Source organism: Diaphorina citri, unplaced genomic scaffold, assembly GCF_000475195.1.
Source record: "Diaphorina citri unplaced genomic scaffold, Diaci psyllid genome assembly version 1.1 scaffold2758, whole genome shotgun sequence".
Lineage (NCBI taxonomy): Eukaryota > Metazoa > Arthropoda > Insecta > Hemiptera > Psyllidae > Diaphorina > Diaphorina citri.
This window is the reverse complement of record NW_007380175.1, coordinates 8,771-21,555: the sequence shown is the minus strand read 5'-3', so window position 1 is coordinate 21,555 and position 12,785 is coordinate 8,771. Positions and strand designations below refer to the sequence as shown.

Here is a 12,785-nt window from a genome sequence, read left to right as displayed (position 1 = left end):
CAGCTCGACTGATGTTGCTATCTTATTGGAGACCTTACTCTCCGCTGTGATCAGTACTTTAGTGCTAGATTTTGCCAGAAAGGTACTCTCGTAGAGGGAGCTTTCCTGAAGTACATACATATTTGGCCATGTGATTAGCCCAGTATTTGGAGACGCAATTAGCCGTAATTTGTCAAACTTAGTAAATTATCTCTACTCTTTCTTTTTTTCCCCACTTCTAAATTTGGTTTTATGATACCACTCATACCGGGGCTCGATTGTGATAATAACTTTGACACTTATCCTTCTCTGCATGGCTTTACTACCCTAAAGAAACCTAATTCTGCATAAACAAATAAACATCCAACAATGGGATCAAGTATTCAACTCTGTACTCCTTCAGGAACGAAAAGTACAATCGTACTAGACGTGGAACCTCTACCTCCTGATAACTCAGGTAGAACTGAATCTCATCAGTCTGAGTACCTACTAGAAGGTATCTCATGTAAACTCGCCTTACTTGTTTGGGTACGCTCTGCCTGTCTATCGGGTTAGTCGTGTTTATACCGTGATTTGAGAATTGCCGAGTGGTAAGGTATCCCGTCGAGTGGAGTTGTTTTTCGTAAAAATTCGACAGTAAGTACTTGGAATTCAGTAGGTACTTGGAATTTTTGTTTCACTTCCTTCAAGAATACCTGTCCAATACCTATTTATTTACCTCAGTAGCTAATTTCATATATCCTTAGATTGGCTTTAAAGAACATTACCAAAAGACAATGCTATCTAAAAGAATGATGGTACTCATGAGTGTCCCTCCACTTCGTTTGGTGCTCGACTAAAAAAGTGATTCTCCATAGTGAGAACTCCCAGACACATGAAGGCTCCACACATCACTTTTCATTTCTTCCAGGCTTCAGACGCCTGGACCAATGGCTTTCTTTCCGGTTCTTTTGATTGTGACAAGGGTTTTTTTACAGGTACATTCCTCATGTTACTATTTACTATAATGGGGCATTAAGTGCTTTCTCTCAATGGAACATTGTTATAATTTCTTCCACTAACAATAAGAGGAACCCTTTACATTGTTACTAAATGTTACTACAACGAGCAATAAACTGGCCCAAAATAGTATTAGCCATGCACGTGATATTAAGCGTATTTCCGTAGGTATAGTTTTCACTTTAAGAACATTGGTAATAGATTAGAGCGTTTAAAAAGAAAGGAAAGGGTAAAAACAAAGGGTTCACTACACCTGACGACCTAAGATTTTGTGCCTGATTTATCCGATTCTGATTGTATTAACATGAATGAAGTGACATGTCGTAGTAAGAGTGAATATCGTAAATTATTATGAATGAGATTCGTTTTCGTAACCTTTCTTCCTTTGTTTTGATTTTCTCCTTTGTTTCCGTGCTTTGCCCTCTACCTGTACCTACCAATAGGTTGGGATATTAGTACAGTCAACCTAACTATTCTTTCTACTAACTACGCTTGTTCACTAAGAAAGATTTTAAATAACTCAAACTCCCCTGATAAATATTTGATTATGCTATGCGCTCATCATGCACTGTGTTTCCATCGTGCATGGCGTGTTCTCTAACTCCGTATGTCGCAGGCGTTATTATACCATTCAGCTAGAATCAGAATCACTAGATTCAGAGTCATATCTCTTGATATGCTTCGCACAAATCCGTCTTTAAGCTCATTTAGATTACTTTCAGTTACTAGTCCAAGGATGTTGGCAGACTTCTAACGCAGTCCTAGCTCGATTCCTGTCGGGGTTGAAAAAAACAGTAACAAATTTTCAGCTAACAAAGCCTCATCTCTTATACAAGTTCGTATTATGGATGAGTGACTTTAGAATGGTCAAAAAGCTCTGAAGTATCATGTTGGATTTACTAGAATACAATAGAATTTGGGCTGACTGTGACTGTAAAGCCCACCTGAGGCTTAGGCAAACAGCCCTAAATTATGAGTTAATCTTATTCGAATCTATGACCGTGACTGTAAAAACTTCCACAAATAATGGACCAACCATTTGTGGAGGATTTTCATGCGCTTGTACAGAAGCCCAATAGAATGAAGAAACCGATGGATTCTAAAATTGTCTGATTCATTGAATGTTTTAAATACTCCTGATTATAATAAGTTATATTAACAGCAACTATTTACTTGAACAGATATAGGCAATGGAATTCTTGGTATTTGAACACCAAACCTATTTCCGGGTTCGGTTAAACGGAAGTGTGTGATACCGAAAATAGAGTTTCCTAGGCTCTATATTTTACTACAGCTGTAAGCTGTATAGATAAGTATTGGTCCTATTATTTACCATACAATACACATACTTGTAACATATGTACCTAAGAAAGTTTATACAATGTTTGCTTTTCTTTCCTGTGAAAATCAGTGTTATCACTAAATCTTTCCTGGTATATTTTTGAGACCGAAAGGAAGTAGGTACTGAACAGCTGAACATCGATCAGATTTTGCGAACTCGATCGAGGAATAGGCCCGAGTAGTCGTACCTATATTCAGAGGGTCTGCAACCCTATACAGGGTTTATACGCGCGCGACCTGGAAAAACTGGAAAAGCCATGGAATCTGAAAATCGACCAAAAAGTCATGGAAAATCGTGAAATTTTAAAGAAAATCCGGAAAAGTCATATATGTCACCCGGTCAAAAATTAAAAATGTTCAAATTGAATATCAAGTTTTTCCGAAAAACGGCCTGCGGCTCATTCCCCCTCATATTCCTTGATGTTCTGCATATTGCATATTTTATTTAAATGAAGTAATCTTAGGTACCTCCGCGTCGTCCGCCCCCTATTTTTCTGGAAAAAGTCATGGAAATTTTCTGGAAAAGTCATGGAATTTCAGTCCGGGAAAAGCGTATAAACCCTTGCTGTACGCTGAACGATATTGATAGCAAAATGTATGAGAGTTAGGGTTGCCAACTTTTTTTTCGGCATATACGGTACAAACTAGCAAAATGGTGAAAAAATACGGATTTGCCGATTTTTACCCGGAACAAAGGCATACACCCCCCCTCCCCAAACAAAAAAACTATTTTGCATCAAATAAAAAAAAGAACAAATGAATTCCAGAAGATAGGGGGCATGACCTTAATGAGAAGTTCTTATTCAGTCTTGAGAAATCTATCTGTTTTGAAATAGACAATTGTTAACGGAAAAGGCTCAGACTCTTAAAAATAAACACATGAAGAAAAGAAAGAGGGGGTTTTCTAGGAGAATAGATTGTCTTTGTACGACAGCGGAGATGCCCAGGTTAGGTTACATTCATGAAAGCTAATTTTCTCATCTTTTCTAACCCTTTGTCAAATGAAAGCTAGACGTTTTCAGTGTATTTTGAATAATCTTCCATCACTTCTTATCCTCTGTCTTATATTATTATGTTGTGTTCTTATGTTGTGTTTTCATTAGAATTGTAATCTCAGTTGCATAGATTTCACTACTTTCATCAGATTACGCGACACTTACATTATCTTTTATTAGTTCACATAATTACATTAATACCTTTCTATGCAAATACCTGTATCTACATATCTGTGTAGTACATCTTCCATTGGGTTCCGAGTTTGAATCCAATGAGGTAATCATTCGGAATATAAATCTGACACTATCTTAGAACAATCAATTGTTCAATTCGTTATCTAGGTACCAGGAGTATAAAATTATCGATAATTATCCAATTATAGTTTTGTTTGCCCGAGGAGAAATTTGATTCAATTAGAAGTTTGATACCTGATACCATTGATTGACTTGATTTGAGAAGGTTCGAGTCAAATTTGGGTACTTATTACATAACAGTCAAACCTGTATGTCCTAATGTAGCAATCACGGGTATTGATTGTTTCAATGTATGAGGTAATCTTATTAATAAGATTTTAGATAATTATCGTCACCCTAGTTCAGTAGGTATGTATGTCAGGAATGTATGCACTATGCAATGACAGGTAAAAGTTCAATGACACACCACCTATCATAATCATGGTGATCACATCATTTGCAGAAAAATAAAACTAAAGGATATTTCTCTTGTGGCAAGTAGGTATGCAAGTTATTGGAGATTGAGAGAGGTTACTACCTATATGCAAGGTTGACCCCTGAAAAATGTTCTACCACCGAACTTTTGTAAATACAAATTTTACTTTTCTTTGTCGAAATAAAGGAGGATTCACATTGTTGATATGTGGAACTCTATCTCCCCCAGCAACAAACTAAAAAGAATAAAACCTACAGTAGACTCATGGACATCCAGCTTCAGAAACAGTAGGTACGAAGAAGTGGTTCTAACTAGACTTTGTATCGGTCATACTAGACTCTAGTGACTAGAGTGACCCATAATCACCTCTTCAAGAAATTGCCCCCTCCTATCTGTCAATGTGGCTCTGTATTAACCGTCATCCAATGCCCAACATTAATGCCTGCTCGTACATCCCTCTCTCCTCAACCGAACCTAGGCGACGACCCCGATGGGGTATGCAAGATCAAAGGATCTCCCCTGGTATTTGGCATTCGTAAATCATGTTTGATGTGATCAGTCTAATTAAAATGAAAACGAATGCTCTGATGGCGATTATCACATTTAGGTATGCAAGATCAAAGGATCTCCCCTGGTATTTGGCATTCGTAAATCATGTTTGATGTGATCAGTCTAATTAAAATGAAAACGAATGATCTGATGGCGATTATCGCATTTTTCGCTGATGATCATTCAATTTACGAGTATTTTATCAGTCAGATGAATTGTATTAGGCAATTAACGTTTGTTTTTGTCATCTTTAGAAATATGAACATGATAAAATCAACAAGAAAACAAGAGATATAATAACCGAGTCATAAGACAATAAAATAGCAAAAGACCTTTTATGGGCAGGTAAAATTTTCAATGGAGAACTGAAAGCATTCGAACATAAGTACTTACTGCCTATTAACTATAATTCTATGAGATCCAGTGAGCTGACTAATATTATTTATTTGCTAGAACAACTGACATTTACCAGCGGTATGGCATTCCGCGTGGCGCTTTATTGCCTCTGCCGTACCGTGTGAACATGAGAGTAAAATGTGAGCCATTAGAAGTTCCTATGAAACCATTTTCTAGAGCAGTGCTTCTCAATCCTTTCAAGGGACATTTCCCTGAAAGAGGCTGGCTACATAAGAAGTGCTTTATTTAAAATTTAGACTATCAGCTTAGAACAAGTTATTCCATTACTTACTAACAGTTTAGCTCCTTTCAGGCTATCATCATATTATGCTACCATTTTTATTTCGCAGGAAAATATTCTGTTATCAAATGCTCTTTGATGTCATTTACCCCTGGTTGGCATGACAGTTTGTCATTTGTGATGAAGTTTTTCACATGACTGAAATTACGCTAGAAGTCCAAATTAAAACCAATTATAAACAAAGCTGCCCATATAATTGTGCAGATCCATTAGGAACAGACATGTCATTATAGAGTGGACTGGATACATAATATGTGGCGTGTCTCCTAATTATTTAGTAAGAATTAGTAAGAAGTAATTATTTTCGCTAGTATTTGAAACGAGCAAATACTCAAGTCTATGGTTCAGCTTGAAGTCAATTATCTGAAGTTTCTCATTAGAAAAAACTTCGTTTTGCTTTAGGTGTTTGCCCTTTTTTCCTATTCCAGAGGCTGAATCAGTAAAAGTAATTTCTTTGCTAAAGTACGAATTAACCATCACCTGCGGGCAGCCTAGGACGCGGTCCTCAAGATTATAAATGAGAAAGGGAGAGTTGTAACAACAAAATGGCCTCCGGAGTTGGGAAATTTCTTTTCAAAATGAAAAGATTTTCAGGAAATAAGGATCCTTGGAAGAATCTCTTTTTCTGAGAGAATCCCATGTAAAAAGCCAAATTTTGAGTCTTTCACTGACCTCTCATTAACGAGGTAAATTCATGATTCAGGGTTCCTCTTCCTCCAAACAGTTCACGGCTCCCAAAACACTTCTTGTAAACAATTTATTGTACATTGTTTTAAACATATTTAACATCAATAATGGAACTATATTTATTGGAGTCTTTATCATCTATCCTGCACCTTGTAAGCATTACACATATCGAATTAAAGAAAGCTCTTGGGCGCAAGAGTAACACGGTAATCAGCCTAATCATTGTGAATCAAGTTAATCTGGAGCGTTACTCTCTTGGAGAAATTAAATGGTACCATACACACTCTTATCACATTGGAGTAATTGAGCATTCAAAGTACACAACTTATTCGGTGCAGTATCATGCGTGTGGAACTTTCTTTTCAACCCAATTAGACTAAAAATTACCTGAAATCGTTCAATTGGATCTGGGGAGTGAGATATTTTGTTGATTGCTATCCATTTTGCTACCTGAACCGCTAATCAGAACAGATAATTAGGGTCGTTATCAGCCCTTTTTTACTTCAGTAGGAACAAGTTGAATAAATTGACCAATTTTAAAATCTCTCACAGGTACATACTTGGTTAACTGGATTCATATTTATTTATACTTCGGCCTTATCTGCGTGTACGCTGACAACTTGTAATAGGGTGTTATATTACAGTAAACAAGTAAATTAGGCAATTCATATTAATTGAAATAATGATTGAAACTTTATCCAGGCACATTTTATACAAAATTTACCCTATACGAGTACTCCCTACCATATTTGTGTTTTTCGATTTTTCCTACTTAGGATTTGAAGCAGACTTCTTCTCAGATATACCTTTCAACTCATATACTAAGATATTTTGTTGATTGCTATCCATTTTGCTACCTGAACCGCTAATCAGAACAGATAATTAGGGTCGTTATCAGCCCTTTTTTACTTCAATAGGAACAAGTTGAATAAATTGACCAATTTTAAAATCTCTCACAGGTACATACTTGGGTAACTGGATCCATATTTATTTATACTTCGGCCTTATCTGCGTGTAAGCTGACAACTTGTAATAGGGTGTTATATTACAGTAAACAAGTAAATTAGGCAATTCATATTAATTGAAATAATGATTGAAACTTTATCCAGGCACATTTTATACAAAATCTACCCTATACTCCCTACATGTACTTTCTCTCTCCAATTATACTTTACTCTGTCATATCCACATATTATGTGGATAATGAAATCTCCTAAATACGTAATAACATTGCCTAGATAAGTAGATACCGCACCTATGTACCACCTACATATTTGGTTCAGATCTTTTTAACGTCCTTGTTTTATCAGTTATGTCCGGTGATATACGGTTCTCTTTCCCTGAACCTGAAGAAAGTTTGGTGATCCAAATCACAGGTTGAAATGCACTATAAACTCTTTTAACAATATTGCAAGCTATACAAACTTAAAAGGTGCCATTGCTTTTACTTTTTTCGAAAGATTTTACGATGGTCTCGCCACAAAGTCATAAAACTTCAGTTTCACTAAATTTGAAGGTATTTTAGCTTCAAATACATTTGTCCTTACAAACATAATAGGTATATCTCATGGATTAGGTCCGAGTATATCCCATGAGTAAATATCTTTGGCCCAACATAACATTACTACTCGGTATTTGATCCTAATCATGCCGGAGTTATTTGTGGTTAAGTCTGTTTGAATCCAATGACCAGACATTCCCCTCCTGTCCGGTCAAGTGGTTTAATGGTTGAGAACTTACTGAGGCTCCTGAATTCTACAGAGGACATTTCAGGGCTTTGCCCTTAAGGTCGTTCAAGGCGGTGATAAATTTTTCAATGAGTATTCCACCGGATTCTCCCTTGAAATCGCAGATTGACGGGTTGGAAAAAGAACCTAATACAAAATATTTTATTTGTAGTATCCAATGACCAGACATTCCCCTCCTGTCCGGTCAAGTGGTTTAATGGTTGAGAACTTACTGAGGCTCCTGAATTCTACAGAGGACATATCAGGGCTTTGCCCTCAAGGTCGTTCAAGGCGGTGATAAATTTTTCAATGAGTATTCCACCGGATTCTCCCTTGAAATCGCCGATTGACGGGTTGGAAAAAGAACCTAATACAAAATATCTTATTTGTAGTATTTTTAGAGATTTTAATGCATAAATAGAGCAATACAACCTGAAATTTGTCTGAAAGGACTCTTCAAAAATGTCTCTTGCCTTTTAATCTACCTACAATTATTTATCATGCAAAAAAAATTTCAGCAAAATATGCTCGTATATAGGCCGTATCAAGGGAGGGACCCGAGCCCGTCGGCCCTAAATACCCCCCCCTCATATACTAAATTCACCTTATATGATTGTATCACATAACTACCAGAAGTTAGGATATCTGAGGTGTAAAAATTGAAAGTACTATGCACGGTATGTGGATAAAATTTATGTTGATATATCTACATACATCATTTTACGAAGATAATGTGCACTACTTTTCCTACATACATTACGATTATGAATGTACTAGCTGAATTTGATATATCTACATACATCATTTTACGAAGATAATGTGCACTACTTTTCCTACATACATTACGATTATGAATGTACTAGCTGAATTCCGTCGCTTCGCTCCGGAATCCCGCTAGTTCATCCCAAGGCATGGCCAAACTTGTGGAAAAGGCATGGCCGAACTTGTAGTTATCAAACTAAAAACATAAACGAAACTCAAATATTAGGCGAGCGAGGAAAAGTTTTCTCTCCCGCAGTCTCTGCACTCTGTGTATTTCTTATGGAGATTTCAGCGATCAAAAATTGATCATATCTCAGGATCGGTGTAGATTTTCGCAAAATCCTTTCTTATTGCACACCCAGACCATAAAAGGAATATTCCTACCAAATTTAAGCTTTCTAGGTGTTGTGGTTCTCGAGATAGAACGATCAGTGTGTGAACTATGAAATGTGAATGAGTGAATGGATCTCGTTCTTATAATATAAGACTAGCTGAATTCCGTCGCTTCGCTCCGGAAGCCCGCTAGTTCATCCCGAGGCATGGCCAAACTTCTGGAAAAGGCATGGCCGAACTTGTATTTATCAAACAAAAAAAACATAAACGAAACTCAAATATTAGGCGAGCAAGGAAAAGTTTTCTCTCCCGCAGTCTCTGCACTCCGTGTATTTCTTATGGTGATTTTAGCGATCAAAAATTGATCATATCTCAGGATCGAGACTAGAGCCCGTTCGCCCTTTACTCCCAATATAATGTTGAAGTCACCCATCCATTTATTGGCCTTGCTCGGCGTAGCCCAACACAGGTGACGCTAAAACCGGTCTTAATTATCGACTGAAGTGTTATCTAAAACTTTCTCGCTTTGAGTTCATAGGTCGTCGCGACAAATTTCAAGATCAGAGCTCATTTGTGTGAGAAAATGTGAAAAAATCTCCCAAAAAAGATTTTTTTTCTGGACAAAATTTGCAGCACCACTTTCGTGTTCCTGGTAAAAAGACCTTTAATTTGATATATAGGTTTGGGTAAGTCCTTCTATGGGGATAGACAGACAGACAGTCGACACCGAAGCGAATACAATAGCCCGTCCCTTATACCTTTTATTATTAGTGACTAATTTGAAGGGGCAAAAATTGTAGGTTTTTGAGAAAAAATGGTCCATTTTTTCAGCTTTAGGGGCAATTTTGCAATGAACTTACATTTCTTTCAAAAATCACTAGATTTTGACCTCAAATCACTAAATCACTAGATTTGCCAAGAATTCACTAAATTTAGTGAAAAATCACTAAGAGTGGAGACACTGCACGGTTAACAAGTGAATAAACACACTGCTTGTAATCAGAGCTCTTTATGTACTCATAATGTTTATGCGTACGGAATCAAATCTTGGATACTGTTAACATACCTTGGCTCTTGTAAACTCTGGATCATCATTTTAGGAGAAAGACATGTCGTTGATTATGATGTACATATAAATACATATAAATGCCGTATGCAAATAGACATTATCTCCACTCCTGAACAAAACTTTGATTGTTCATTCTAAACATCTTGTAAATAAATTTTGATTAATTTTTATTTGATGCCTCTAAAAGCTGTTTCGACAATCATCATATAACTATAAGTAGTCACTTAGTACTTTCAATGAAACGCAAATATTGCATAAACAACGAACCTCTCTTACCGTGATACCTATTGGCAATAAATAAATTAATTAATATTTGGTAGACCTTTTAATTGAGATTTTTTGAAATCACTATTAGCCATGCAGTGGTGTAGGTTTCGCGGGACAGTTTGAGAGTACAAAAATTACAATAAATAACATTTTATTTTGATAATCGAAGTTGATACTACTTAAACTAATATAACTCACAGATTGATTAAATTTAATGTAATAGATATTTATTAAAATTTTAATGGATAATTGGTTATTTCAAATAAACTAACATATAATTTTAGATGTTGGAACCAGGAACATTATTGTTTTTTACGTTTACCGCTTCTCCTATCTCGTAAAACATAATACGAAGGAAGGTCCTGGATAAACCGACTTATCTTTGGCCTTAGAATTAACATCGGAACTAAGTGGATATAAATCGAATTGTCACTTGAAAGTGATAGATTATCTTCTATTGCTGACGTAGAAGTAGCTTTCAAGTGGATGTGAACCTAGTTATCGCTGTATATCCGCATACGGATGTAGAATTGAAGCTACTTTGGATTGGAACTTGCATTTGTTTGAACCATTGAATCACCGGAAGCCCAAGATCGGATCTGTGTTTTTTCACCACTACTGCCGTATCCCGGATTAGTTTATTCCCATCACGGACGGTCTTATCCCTTGTAACCGCTGGTTCACGGACAGACAGTATCTCTTTCGACCACTGGTGGGCCTTCGGCGTCGCTTTTTGGCGGGTTAGCTCTCACTCTTTTTGTGTTAATTTACCTGCTGATTTTATCATTGCTCAATTTCCAAGTTGTATCTGTTGATCTTGCGAGTTGCATTAGTGGTATATTACTTCAACTCCATTACTTAGTGGCAGTACACTCATAGCTACTATTGGATGTGAACCTAGTTATCGCTGTATATCCGCATACGGATGTAGAATTGAAGCTACTTTGGATTGGAACTTGCATTTGTTTGAACCACTGAATCACCGGAAGCCCAAGATCGGATCTTTTTCACCACTACTGCTGTATATCGGATTGGAGTATTTCCACCATTACTGCGGTATCCAGGATTACTGTATTCCCATCACGGACGGTCTTATCCCTTGTAACCACTGGTTCACGGACGGACAGTATCTCTTTCAACCACTGGTGGGCCGTCGGCGTCGCTTTTTGGCGGACAAGTGATGAGCTGGGGTGTTGGCTATGTTCGATGTGTGCGTATGTAAGAGACCTCATGGCGGCCGTTGCAACGAGATGGTGGGCAAGATAACGCAACTGTTCGGCTGGCGGCAGACCTATGAGGTGCAGCGATTGCATCAGTTAAACGAAATAGACGTGATCTCGCACAGCAAGCCGGTAAGAGTTTTATACTTCTATATCTATGTTAATCATAATCATATAGCAGGGGTGCCCAACCTTTTCAGAGGAAGATCAACTTGAATTTTCAGTACAGTCTTGCGATCGACTTACCTAATGAGAGACTTGGCTCTGAATTTGGTCCACAAGGTTGGAGTAATTGGTTGTGTAAGATGATATTGCCAGGTTCAGACACTGCTGGGTGGTGCTGGTCGCAATCGAATTGAAATCAATCCGCGATCGACCGGGGTTGGGCAGGCCTGTCATATAGGAGAGCTTGTCTTGATGAAAGGCCCAATCGCTTCAATTCAATCTAAATCGCTCAAATTCACTCGTACAATTACCTGGTAATAGAACTTGGCTTTATCTGTTTTATGAAGCGGGTCATTCAGTTTTTCATATGTTATCCATTAGAGCGGAGAGATAGTTCAGATAAATCATACAAAATGTATACGTTTATTGCTTCACAACGGATTATACCCGCAATTACTTTGAATCATAATACGAGTAAGTAGATTGAAAACGCAAGTACTTGAGTTGTAAAAGCCTGATTTATAATTAAACCGTTGCCATTTAGGACTTCCACTTAATGCAGCGTGCAATTATATTGATTGATCTTATACGGAGTGCACGCACCACTTCAGGATGAATGTGGAAATTGGAGAACCACGCAGCAGATACTTTAACATGTCTTGAACAGGTGTGAATAACTATTATGTGTAAAACATAAAATGTAGCATTGCTGCTGAAATGGAACTATGATTCTCTTGGTTCTAAGAACTAGAAAGAGTTTTATTGAAATTATAAAACTTGCATGATTTGCCTAATAAGAATGGAAAGCAATAAGTATTCTACAGGTGGGGTAAATAATATTGAAACTCAAGCCAGGGTGCCAGGGAATGCAAGTGCAAATTCCTTATCAGTTTATCTCTCGAGTGTCAAGTATTTACAGTTCACACCTTCAGTCTAAACAAGGTCGTTTCATGACAACGAACACCTTGTTACTACCGATACTTCAATGGGGAAGGGAAATAATTGATGAGCAAGTACAATTATTAAGGTTTGTTCGGCTTGGCATGAATGCCACTATTGAGTATTACGTAAGCCTGTTTTTCCATTCACTCGTTATTCTAGACGTCAGAAGTCAGGCTTCTAATTGAAAACGAACTGTCAATCACACCAGAAAGGTTTTGGACACGCAATATTTGCGAGCAGAAACCAATTTGATGTGCATTTGTGCAACTGTTACAAGCTCGGGACTGTGGTTCCACATTTCCTGTAGAAAATCCACGTCAGAGCTCTTTATAGGTGGGTAGATGTGATAGGAGGAACCTTGATGTTCTAGGCATGCCTCGAAA

General features: G+C 37.3%; 2 long non-coding RNA genes across 2 annotated transcripts; one reads left to right on the top strand and one right to left on the bottom strand.

Annotated features, from left to right (window-relative positions):
• Positions 1-479: 479 nt before the first annotated feature.
• LOC113471657 lies at positions 480-10,722 on the top strand. The gene is made up of 2 exons (XR_003394274.1): positions 480-615; positions 10,164-10,722. It is a non-coding gene; the product is annotated as an uncharacterized LOC113471657 (long non-coding RNA).
• Positions 10,281-12,043, bottom strand: LOC113471658. The gene is made up of 2 exons (XR_003394275.1): positions 10,973-12,043; positions 10,281-10,569 (listed from the first exon to the last, which is right to left on the bottom strand). It is a non-coding gene; the product is annotated as an uncharacterized LOC113471658 (long non-coding RNA).
• Positions 12,044-12,785: the final 742 nt, after the last annotated feature.